General features: G+C 37.0%; 1 pseudogene; it reads right to left on the bottom strand.

Annotated features, from left to right (window-relative positions):
• Positions 1–615: 615 nt before the first annotated feature.
• LOC100020447 (40S ribosomal protein S26-like) lies at positions 616–1,026 on the bottom strand (annotated as a pseudogene).
• Between the last annotated feature and the right edge of the window lie 12,164 nt (positions 1,027–13,190).

Below are 13,190 nucleotides of genomic sequence, written 5' to 3'. Positions count from 1 at the left end.
TCATTGAGTTTTAAATTCGTCCTTAAATGCCATTATAGAGGGGGAAACTGAAAAAGTCTCCTTTCTTTGCCACCATCACTCAGAAATTACCTCTCCTCCTTTCCAATTCACTCTGCTTTTTCCAAGTCCTTGTTGTGATTATTTACAAGCCTTCAATTTTCAGGTCTTTATTGTCCAAGCTTCAGGTCACTCTCCACCCTTTGCAATGATCCAGCACCCAGCTTAGAGCCCCTTCTACCTTATTTCTGACCCCCTTCTCCAGGAATACATGTGATTTCAATTCTTCTGCGTTCTGACTTCCATTGCTGCCTGTCTAGTCCACGCGAACACTTCACAGGACGAGTCTTAGAACCACCCTTCCCATCCACTCTGTACCCTGAGTTCAGGTGAATTTTTCCCAGGTACCAGATTTTGACTTACAGCTCTGCAAATTCGAAGGCTTAACTTATTCGTGCTTTGCAGAGCCCTTTTGGGGGCACCCCTCAAAGTCTAGTGTCTCTCTTGGTGCAATATTCTCTGAGTTACGAGAGATTCATCTCTTTTTTTTTTTAAAGATAAACCAACCATTTCATTTTCCTCTGAGTGGTACTGGGATCTTGATGGGCAGATAACTCTTTACATAGGCTTTGGAGGAGGTCTGGGGGCAGCATCCGCAGGACCGAAGGGGGGTGAGGGTGTCCCATCCTTTCTTGCCTCATGGGATTTGCTGTGGATCCTGCAGCTCACACAGTAATGTAGTTTCACATTACAGTTTGGACAGCATGTAGGCATCAAAGACTCTGGCTTCTGAGATGTCCCTCAAGGCCACAGCCTCCATGATGTTGCAGACTGGTCCTTGGGCACACAATGGTCACAGTCATGACCTCAGCCCTTCTTGGCACACCCGTTATTCCTCTCCTGTTTGCTCATCTTGTAAGCCAGAAGCCGAAAAAGACACAAGAGATTCACCTGACCTCAAAGATGGTCATCAAGGTGACACAGCAGAGTAATTTCCATGAAAAAAAAAATCTCTGTGAGAAATATCTTTACAACTGAGTCATGAATCAGTTTCTAGGTATAGAACAGTGAGGCTTACAGCTTCACTTAGACCTGGATCAAAGATAATTTCCTCCATTTGAATAATTTTCTTTTTTTTTAAACCCTTACCTTTTGTCTTAGAATCAATACTGTGCATTGATCCTAAGACAGAAGAACAGCAAGGGCTTGGAAATGGGAGTTAAGTGACTTGCCCAGGGTCACTCAACTAGGAAGTATCTGAAGGTAGGTTTATCCATCTCTAGGTCTAGCTCTTAAACTACTGAGTCACCTAGCTACCCCCCAATTTAGTAATTTTCTAGAGAAGGAAAAAGAGACACAGATTTTCAGTGGAAATAACTTACCCAAGATGACACAGGTGATAAAATTAGATTAGATTAGAACTTAATTCCTCCAACTCCCAAACTCCAGTGTAGTTTTTACTATCCCAAGCTGCCTCTTCACACATTCACTCACACTGTCATATGTGGCACTTAATATCTTCTAATTTAGTATTAAAAATATTTGTGTATTTGCTTCCTGGAAGCTCCCCAAGAATGGAAACTATTTATCTATAAATATTATTCTAGAACAGTTCTTTCTCCATAGTACATGGATATAGAATGATGGGTGATTTTCTTTTTCTTTTTTTTAATCCTTACCTTCTGTCTTAGAGTCACTACTAAGTATTGGTTCCAAGGGAGAAGGATGGTAAGGACTAGGCAATGGGGTTAAATGACTTGCTCAGGGTTACACCTTTAGGAAATGTCTGAGGCCAGATCATAACCCTGGTCCTCCAGTCTCTAGACCTGGATCTTTATCCACTGAGCCACCAAGCCGCCCTTTGTGATTTCAATAGTACAAAGAAAACCTGATATGGGAACTCCTCCACCAGTACAAATGATAATTCATCAGCATCATACTAGATAAACCCTGAGAAGCAAAGAAATTCAGACTGCATCTCAAACCTAATGAATTTCAGAAACAGGATTCAAATCTGGGACCTTCTGACTCCAAGCCCAATCCTATTGTCCATAATAGCATACTAACTCTCTTCTCCATAGTAGGAACTAAATTAAAAAAATTTTTTTTATTTAATTAGTCGATTTAGAACATTTTCCCTTGCTTACAAGAATCATGTTCTTTCCCTCCCTCCCCTTCCCCAACCCTTCCTCTAGCCAACTGACAATTCCACTGAGTATTACATGTATCCTAGGTCAAGACCTATTTCCATGTTGTTGATGTTTGCACTAGGGTAATCATTTAGAGTCTACATCCCCAGCTATATCTCATCGACCCATGTGATCAAGCAATTGTTTTTCTTCTGTGTTTCTACTCCCACAGTTTTTCCTCTGAACATGGATCATGTTCTTTCTCATAGATCCCTCTGAGTTGTTCAGGATGACTGCCTTGCCTCTAATGGAGAAGTCCATTACGTTCAATTGTACCACAGTGTATCAGTCTCTGTGTACAATGTTCTCCTGGTTCTGCTCCTTTCACTCTGCATCAATTCCTGGAGGTTGTTCCAGTCCCCATGGAATTCCTCCACTTTATTATTCCTTTGAGCACAATAGTATTACGTCACCAACAGATTTGTTCAGCCATTCCCCAAATGAAGGGCATCCCCTCATTTTCCAATATTTTACCACCACAAAAAGCACAGGTATGAATATTCTTGTACATGTCTTTTTCCTTATTATCTTTTGGGGGTACAAACCCAGCAGTGCTATGGCTGGATCAAAGGGCAGACAGTCTTTTATTACCCTTTGGGCATAGTTCCAAATCCAGAATGGTTGGATCAATTCACAATTCTACCAGCAAAGCATTAATGTCCAAACTTTGCCACATCCCCTCCAGCATACATTATTTTCCTTTGCTATCATGTTAGCCAATCTGCTAAGTGTGAGGTGATACCTCAGAGTTCTTTTGATTTGCATTTCTCTGATTATAAGAGATTTAGAGCACTTTTTCATGTGCTTTTTAATAGTTTTGATTTCTATAACTGAAAATTTCCTATTCATGTCCCTTGCCCATTTATCAATTGGAGAATGGCTTGATTTTTTGGTACAATTGGTTTAGCTTTTTATAAATTTGAGTAATTAGACCTTTGTCAGAGGTTTTTGTTATGAAGATTGTTTCCCAATTTGTTGCTTCCCTTCTAATTTTGGTTGCATTGATTTTGTATGTTCAAAACCTTTTTAATTTGATGTAATCAAAATTATTGATTTTGCATTTTGTGATTTTTTCTAACTCTTGCTTGGCTTAACATCTTTCCTTTCCCAAAGATCTGACATGTATACTATTCTGTATCCACCCAATTTGCTTATAGTTTCCTTCTTTATATTCAAGTCATTCACCCATTCTGAGTTTATCTTGGTGTAGGGTGTGAGATGTTGATACAAACTTAATGTCTCCCATACTGTCTTACAATTTTCCCAGCAGTTTTTATCAAATGGTGGGTTTTGGTCCCAAAAGCTGGTATCTTTGGGCTTATCATAGACTGTCTTGATGAGTTTACTTACCCCAAGTCTATTCCACTGATCCTCCTTTCTGTCTCTTAGCCAGTACCAAATTGTTTTGATGACCACTGCTTTATAGTATAGTTTCAATTCTAGTACTGCAATGTCACCTTCCTTCACATTTTTTTTCATTATTTCCCTGTATTTCCTTGATCTTTTGTTCTTCCAAATTAACTTTGTTATGTTTTTTTCTAATTCAGTAAAAAAGTTTTTTGGTAGTTCAATGGGTATAGCACTAAATAAGTAAATTAGTTTGGATAGGACTTTCATTTTTATTATGTTAGCTTATCCTACACATGAACAATTAATGTTTTTCCAATTATTTAGATCTAGTTTTAATTGTGTAGAGAGTGTTTTATAGTTCTGCTCACATAGTACCTGTGTTTGTCTTGGCAGATAGATTCCTAAGTATTTTATATTGTCCAGGGTAATTTTAAATGGAATTTCTCTTTCTAATTCTTGCTGCTGAGATGTGTTGGAAATATATAGAAGTGCTGATGATTTATGTGGGTTTATTTTGTATCCTGCAACTGCTAAAGTTGCTCGTTATTTCTACTAGCTTTTTAGTTGATTCTCTAGGATTCTTTAAGTAGACCATCATAACATCTGCAAAGAGTGATAGCTTGATCTCTTCATTGCCTATCTTAATACCTTCAATTTCTTTTTCTTCTCTAATTGCTACTGCTAGTGTTTCTAGTACAATGTTAAATAATGGAGGTGATAATGGGCATCCTTGTTTCACTCCTGATCTTATTGGAAAGGCTTCTAGTTTATCTCCATTGCAGATGATGTTTTTAGATATATACTGTTTATTATTTTTAGGAAAGGCCCTTCTATTCCCATACTTTCTAGTGTTTTCAATAGGAATGATTATTATATTTTGTCAAAGGCTTTTTCTGCATCTGTTGAGATAATCATGTGATTTTTGTGGGTTTGCTTGTTGATATGGTCAATTATGTGGATGGTTTTTCTAATATTGAACCATCCTTGCATTCCTGGTATAAATCCCACCTAATCATAATGAATAATCCTCATGATCATTTTGCCCGACTCTTTTTGCTAGTATTCTATTTAAGATTTTTGTTTCTATGTTCATTAAGGAGATTGGTCTATAGTTTTCTTTCTCTGTTTTTGACCTGCCTGGCATTGGAATCATTACCATATTTGTCTAATAAAGAGAATTTGGTAGAACTCCATCTTATTCTGTCAAATGGTTTGTATAATATTGGGATTAGTTGTTCTTTGAATGTTTGATAGAATTCATTTGTGAATCCATCAGCTCCTAGGGATTTTTCCTTAGGGAGTTCTTTGATGGCTTGTTCAATTTATTTTTCTGATATGGGGTTGTTTAGGTATTCTATTTCTTCTTCTGTTAATCTAGGCAATTTATATTTTTGTAAATATTCATCCATATCACCTAGATCGCCATAAAATTGGGCATAATAGTTTTTAATGATTGCCTTAATTTCCTCTTCATTAGAGGTGAAGTCTCCCTTTTCATCTTTGATACTTTTAATTTAGTTTTCTTCTTTCCTTTTTTTAAAATTAGATTGACTAGTACATTGTCTATTTTATTTGTTTTTTTTTTCAAAATACCAGATTCCAGTCTTATTTATTAAATCAACAGTTCTTTGACTTTAATTTTATTAATTTCTCCTTTAATTTTTAGAGTCTCTAATTTAGTTTTAATCTAAGGATTTTTAATTTGTTCACTTTCTAGTTTTTTAATTTGCATGCCCAATTCATTGATCTCTGCCCTCCCTAATTTGTTAATATATGAACTCAAGGATATAAATTTCCCCCTAAGTACTGCTTTGGCTGCATCCTATAGATTTTTGAAAGGATGTCTCATCATTGTTACTTTCTTCAATGAAATTATTGTTTCTATGATTTGTTCTTTAATTTAGAGGTTTTGAAGAATTATATTATTGAATTTCCAATTAATTTTTTATTTGCCTCTCCATGTACCCTTACTAATTATTATTTAATTGCACTGTGATCTGAGGTTGCATTTATTATTTCTGCTCTTTTGCACTTGTTTGCAATATATTTATGCCCTAGTCATTGTCAGTCTTTGTGAATGTACCATGTGCTGCTGGAAAGAAGGTGCATTCCTTTTTGTCCCTATTTATTTTTCTCCACATATCTACTAACTCTAATTTTTCTAAGATTTCATTCACTTCTCTTACCTCTTGTTAATTTATTTTTTGGTTTGATTTATCTAGTTTTGATAGAGGATGGTTCAGGTCTCCAATTAATATAGTTTTTCTATCTATTTCATCCTTGAGCTCCACTAGTTTCTCCTTTAGAAATTTAGATGCTATGCCATTTGGAGCATACATGTTGAGTACTGATATTTCCTCATTGTCTATACTGTCTTTTATTAGGATGTAATTACCTTCTCTATCTCTTTTAACTAGATCTATTTTTACTTTGGCTTTGTCAGATATCATGATTGTGACTCCTGCCTTCTTTTTCTCAGTTGATGCCCAATAGATTTGACTTCATCCACATACCTTTACCCTATGTGTGTTTACCTTCCTCATATGTGTTTCTTGTAGACAGCATATGGTAGGATTTTGATTTCTAATCCACTCTGCTATTTGCTTGCATTTTATGGGTGGGTTCATTCCATTCACATTCAGAGTTATGATTACCAGCTGTGTATTTCCCAACATTTTGATTTCCACTCCTAGTCCTGCCCTTTCTTCTTTCACTATTTCCTTCTACACCAGTGTTTTGTTTTTAATCAGTCCCCCTAATCCCCACCCTTATTTTACTTCCCTTTTTAATTCCCTTCTTGTTCCCCTCTTATTTTCTTTATGGTCTTTTTAAACTACCCCCCCAACCTTCTCCCTCCCTTGTATTGCTTCTTTCCCCACCAGTCTGCTTGTTACCCTTTTACTTCTCTATACTTCTCTATAGGGTGAGAATCAATTATCTGCCCCCGATGGATTTGATTGTTCTTCCCTCTTTGAGTCAATTTCAATGCATGTAAGAATTACATATTTCCTGTCTCCAACCTCTTTACCCTTCCATTGTATTGGTGTTCTCCCCCATTCCCACCATGAGCTTCTTTATGACATATAAATTTACCCCATTTTGTTTCTTTTCCCATTTCTCTTAGTATTAACCTAATAACCTCGTTTTTTAAATGCTAGTTATATATATTTATATCTTGGCATTTCATTGTATACAGTTTGTCACTGTTCCCTCTAAATATAATTCTTCTAGTTACCCAAGTGATAATAACAATTTTTAAGAGCTACCAATAGCCTCTTTTCTTGGAGGGATACATATCATTTTAACTTATTAGGTTCCTTAAAAAAGTTTTTTTTGTTTTTTTTTCCCCTTTCTTAATTTTTTTTTGGTGATTCTCTTGAGTTCTGTGTTTAGACATCAGATTTTCTTTTCAAGTCTGGCTTTTTCTTTATGAATGCTTGGAAGTCTTCTATTTTATTAAATGATCATACTTTCTCCTGCAAGAATATAGTCAGTTTTGCTGGGTAGTTGATTTTTGGTTGTAGACCTAGTTCCCTTGCTTTCCAGAATATCATATTCCATGCCTTTTGGTCCTTCAGTGTAGATGTAGCCAGATCCTGTGTTATCCTAACTGTAGACCCATGGTATCTGAATGACTTCTTCTTAGAAGCTTGTAATATTTTTTCCTTGGTCTGGTAGTTCTTAAATTTGGCTATAACATTCCTGGGTGTTGTCAGTTGGGGATTAAGTACAGGAGATGATCTGTGGATTCTTTCAATCTCCACTTTTCTCTCTTGCTCTAGAATGTTGGGGCAGTTTTCTTGGATAATTTCCTGTAGAATGATGTCCAGGCTTTTTATTTTATCATGATCTTCTGGTGGTCCAATGATTCTTTAGTTGTCTCTCCTTGACCTGTTTTATGAATCTTCTGTTTTGTGGATGAGGTGTTTCCTATTTTCCCCAATTTTTATCATTCTTTTGATTTTGTTTTATAGTTTCCTACTGCCTTGTCTTTTGCTTCTAGTTGTTGGATTCTAGTTTTTAAAGTCTGAATTTCATCCCTAGCTCTTTGATCATCCTTCTCCTTCTGATCTTTCATCTCCTTTTCCTCATTTTCAAACTTATTAATTTTGGCTTCGAGACACTATTTTCAGTTTCCAGATTATTTATTTTGCTTTTTAAGTTCTTTTCCCATTTGTCTTTAGCCTCTCCTAATTGTTTTTTGAATTATATTTTGGGTTCTTCCAAAGCTTGTGTCCAATTTGCTTGAGTTTCTCTGTTTTTGCCTGGTGTTCCTTCATTCTCCTCTGTTTCATTTGCTCTTTGTTCTTTGCCTGGATAGAAGCTGTCGATTTTAATTTCTTTTTTCTCTTTCTGTTGTTTACTCATATTTCCCCCTTGCCCCCTGAAGTTGCCTGTAGTCTAGCTCCTCTCATTATGGGGTGGATCTGTGGGTTTGGGCTGTTCTTTCCTGAAGGGGCTTTTTCTCTGTTCTGCTGATTGATCAGATTAGTCAGATCTTCCCCTGGTGACAGCAGAAGCTGAAAAGGATTTGGGCTTCCCGCCCTGTTGTCAAGGTGTTTGTTGCAGCTTTTGCCCTTGAGGCTTAGTCAGCAAGTCTCTCAGATCAGTCTGTGGGGGAGGGGTGTTGGAGCTTGAGCTTCCCTGACCTCTGAAGGCTTCTTATCTGCCCTATTGATGAGATTGAGCTAGGGTGGAGGAATTGATCTGCAAAGCTAGATATGCCCCAAGGCCAAAACCTCCAGAAAGGAAGCAGAGCAAGATGGAGCAACTGGGCTGCAACTGGGATGCCTGTTCTGTGCTTCTCCTCCAGCTGCCTCTATACCACCTGTGTTCTACACCCTGAGCCTGGCACAGCTTTGCCAGGAAGGTACTCTCTCCGGACTAGTGCCCTTGCCCACCCAGAGATTCCAGCCACCACTGGGGGGGCTCAGCACTGTAGGTGGGGGAGGGTTCCTGAGACCTTCCTTCTTCCTTCCCCTTAAACCTGCGTGTTCCAGAGTTCAGGCCTTTTGGGGGTGTACCTTTTAAGTTGGGTCCAAGAGGAGGGTTCCCCAGCTCTGTCCTGTTAGATTTGGTTTTCAGTCCCCTCGAAGCATTGTGTTTTTGATTGGTAAGGAAGGGTTTATGGAGGTCTGAGCTGTTGCTGTCTCTAAGCCCCCATCTTGACTCTGCCTCCAGTAGAAACTGAATTAATACTTCCTGAATTGAATATTTTATTTTATTTTCTAAAATGAATTCATTTATTTAATTAATTAATTTAGAATATTTTTCCATGGTCACATGATTCATGTTCTTTTCCTTCCCTTCTTGTCCCTCTCCCCCATCGCCATAGCCAACGAGCATTTCCACTGGATTTTACATGTATCATTTATCAAAATCTATTTCCATATTATCAACATTTGCACTAGGGTGATTGTTTAGAGTCTATATCCCTAATCACATCCCCAATGAACCATGTAATCAATCATATTTTTTTCTTCTGCTTTTCTATTCTCGCAGTTCTTTCTCTGGATGTAGATAGCATTCTTTCTCATAAGTCCCTCAGAATTGTCCTGGGTCATTGCATTGCTGGTAGAAAAGTCTATTACATTTGATTGTGCCACAGTGTACCAGTCTGTGTACAATGTTCTCCTGGTTCTGCTCATTTTACTCTGCATCAATTCCTGGAGGTCATTCCATTTCCAATGGAATTCCTCCAGTTCATTATTCCTTTCAGCACAATAGCATTCCATCAGCATCAGATACCAGGATTTGTTCAGTCATTCTACAATCAATGGGTATCCATTCCTTTTCCAAAATTTTCCACCACAAATAGTGCAATTATAATTGTTTTTTTTACAAGTCATTTCCTATATTATCTCTTTGGGGTACAAAACCAGAAATGCTATGGCTGGATCAAATAGCAGGAAGTCTTCTAAAGCCCATTGGGAATAATTCCAAATTGCCTTCCAACATGGTTGAATTGAATTGAATATTTTAAATAACTAATAATCAGAGAAGTGCAAATGAGAAGAATTCAGTGTCATTATCTTGTATTACATTATTGGAGGCTGTTGGGAAGACCAGGAACACTAATTTACTTCTTGATGAGGCTCTAGTCTGGCCCAACCATTTGCGAAACAATTTGGAATTATGCAAAAAGTGTTGCTAAATTGTTCCTATTCTTTGAACCAGAGATCCTACTGCTGAGCTATATTCTAGAAGCTAGCAACAGCACCAATAGAATCCTAAGCAAAAAAAAAAATGTTTACAATAGCTTTATTTACAATGCCAAAAGTAGAAATTTAATTGAGATTTGAAGAAAGCCAGCAAGTTGTTCCAAGAGGTGGAGATATGAGGAAAGAAAACATTCTAGGTATGTGGGTAGCCAGTGAAAATGCTTAGAATAGAAAAAAGTATTTTCAAATGTCATTTAACTTTAATGTTTAGATTATGTACAGGTGAAAGATGAAACAACTAAGGAAACAGATTCACTATTACAAACATATCAATTTATTAAGCAATCCATACCAAACTGTCTGGCAAATTGGGACCATGCCCCTTCCTCAGTTTAGGGACAGATTCTGAATCCAAGGGAGACAGATGTTTTCAATATTAAAAACAATGAATCATATAAGACCAATTAAATAAAAGGAAACAATACAACATTAAGTAATCTGATTTCTAATTGGAGGAAAGGTTTAGGGACTTTTCAAGTTGGGAGGGGGAGAGTGAACAGGTACAATTTTCTCTGAATTCAGAAGAAGAGATTTCCTACTCTCCTCAAGTGTCTGTACACAAATCAGAATGGAGCCAGTTTCCAGATAAGACATTGTAAAAAGGAATTCTTTAATTTCTTTAATTTAATGGGGGACCTGGAGGTCCTCTTAACCATAGAGATGTGTAGGGATTAACCAGCCCACCGGGGCAGGATGCAGGACCTGTGGAGCCCCCTGCATTAGTTGCAGGCTGTCAGTTGCTGTCAGGAGAATAGTCAGTTGCTGACAGTTGGTTGGTGAGTTGCTGACAGGGATGGCAGTTGTGGGAAAGTTGGCTTCTGGGTGGGAGTTGGTCATTGGGGATTGGTTGTTGGTGGCATTTAGTTGCTGGAATATAAAGGTGGTCCTGAGCTTACTGAGAGGACTTCTGGCTTTTGCCTTTAAAGGGTTTTTTACCTCTTGGATCTCTAGAGAGTAGGAGTTCTGTCTCATAGGCAAGGATCTGCTGTCAGTTCGCTACTCACAGTTGGGCTGTTATAGAAAACTGATTGAAGGAGTGAGTGAGTGGTAGCTTTCTATTATTTTAGGGAGTCAGGTAGTTAGTGAATCATTTATAGATAATGTAGGTTAGATAGACCTGGTGTTTGCCAGGCAAGATGAAGCTGTCCTCAGAAGACAGTTATAGGTAGTTATTAAGAATTTTAGGTATATTTATAGGGTATACAATTAATAATCTCTCTTTCCTCTTTTCTATCTTTCCCTTCTTTACTACATATATTCTTTTAAATTAAACTAAATTGTTAATTGTTAAAAGTTGCTAGAAGTTTTCTTTTCTCTGACTTAAAGGGATAATATTAATTTACAACTCTACTATATTCTCATTAAAACTTAAATTATTAAAAGCTGTTCTCTTATTTTGTCAAAACCCCTATCTTAACACTTAAAACATATGGGTTTACTTGAGACATATAGCTGTGAAAAAATTCTTTATATCAGAAGAGAGGTAGTGGTTGGGCAATGGGGGTCAAGTGCCTTGCTCGTGGTGACAAAGCTAGGAAATGTGCAAGGATAAATTTGAACCCAGGACATTTCTTTAGGCTTAACTGCTTTCCACTGAGCCACCCAGCCCCTCCCAATAGATTTATTTCTAATACACACTCACCTCTAGCTAGAACACCAAGATCTTAGACACTCTCATTCTTTCTCAGACACAATATCACATCAGGACTCCAAACTCTTGAATGAATAAACTCATTCATGCTGTTACTTTCTCACTCATATTCTTACTCTCAACACCAATTCCCTCCTTCTGAATCAATCTTTCCTTTTGCCAGTTCAGTTTATTTCTTGATATTTCCACATGGATTTGAGAAACTTAGGGGCTCATGTCTAGCTCTCAGCCTTTTCTAACAATAGCATTGAGGATTCCCTTGAAGTTACCCAGATAATTCAAAGGAAAATTAATATTTACAGGCAGTTGTGTGTCCCAAGGCCTCCAGGGAACAGCTGACTCATTTTTTGGTATCAGTAGGCTCACACTGAATAAGATGAAATTGGGAAGAACAGCCAAACTCAAGCAAATATATACTGGGGGGTTGGGGTGGGGAGGTGGGGGGGTTCTCAGGAAGACACAGTTGAAAAGACATTTAGTGATTGATTAAAAAAATTTTTTTTTAAATCCTTACCATCCAATTTAGAATCAATACTGTGTATTAATTCCAAGGCAGAAGAGTGGCAAGGGCCAGGCAAGGGGGATTAAGTGACTTGCCCAGGGTCACATAGCTGGGAACTGCCTGAAGTCAGATTTGACCTTAAGATCTCCCATCTCTAGGTCTGGCTTTCTATCCACTGAACCATCCAGCTACCCCCTATTGATTTTAAAATTATTTTTAATTTAAGTTAATTAATTAACTGAAATAAATTAAATTAATTAAAATTAAATTGATTTTTAAAGTATCTCAAAAAGGAAAAGATATACAATATAAAACATCAAAAGCAGTAATTTTATTTTTTTTAATTTTCCCATACTTATAAGAATCATGTTCTTCCCCTCCCTTCCTCCCACCCCCCTCCTGTAGTCAATGTGAAATTTCACTGGTTTTACATGTGTCATTGATCAAGACTTATTTCCATATTTGCACTAGGGTGATCATCTAGAGTCTATATCCCCAATTGTATCCCCATCAACCCATGTGATCAAGCAGTTGTTTTTCTTCTGTGTTTCTACAAGGACAGTAATTTTAAACAAGAACAAAATTAAGTTATATAATCTATATGTTAGCAACTGTTAATAGGAAGAGGAAGTTTCCCACAATAACACAACTAATGATACACCTGCAGGTAAATGCTTAATAACCACAGCTCTCTTGAGGTGGGGGATACTCAAAACACATTTTAAAATTAAGACATTTTTTTTTAGGCAAACAGGGTTGAAGTGACTTTCCCAGAGCCACATAGCTAGTAAATGTCTGAGGCTGTATTTGAACTCAATTATTCCTGATTCCAGGCCCAGGACACTGTGTTACCTAGTTGCCCCAAGATACACTTTTAAATTGCATTAACATTGTCCCATGACTTTCTTAAGTCTTTTTTATTCAAAGATACTTTATCTTCCCAATTACATGTAAAAACAATTTTCAACATACATTTTCTGAAATCATAAGATCCAAATTGTCTCCCTTCCCTCTAACAGAAATGACAAGCAATTTGATCAGGGCTATACATGTATTATCATGCAAAACATAATTCCATATTGGTAATTCTTATAAGAGAATATTTATTTAATACCAAAATCTCAAAATAAAAACATAAGTAATCTAATGTGAAAAATAGTATACTTTGATCTGTGTCCAACTCTAGAAGTTCTTTCTCTGGGGTGGATAGTATTCTTTTTCATAGTTCTGTCAGAATTGTCCTGGATCATTGTAATGCTGAGAGTACCATCTTCTACAAT

The sequence above is a fragment of the Monodelphis domestica genome, chromosome 3, assembly GCF_027887165.1.
Source record: "Monodelphis domestica isolate mMonDom1 chromosome 3, mMonDom1.pri, whole genome shotgun sequence".
NCBI lineage: Eukaryota > Metazoa > Chordata > Mammalia > Didelphimorphia > Didelphidae > Monodelphis > Monodelphis domestica.
This window is presented reverse-complemented; position numbering and strand designations above follow the sequence as displayed.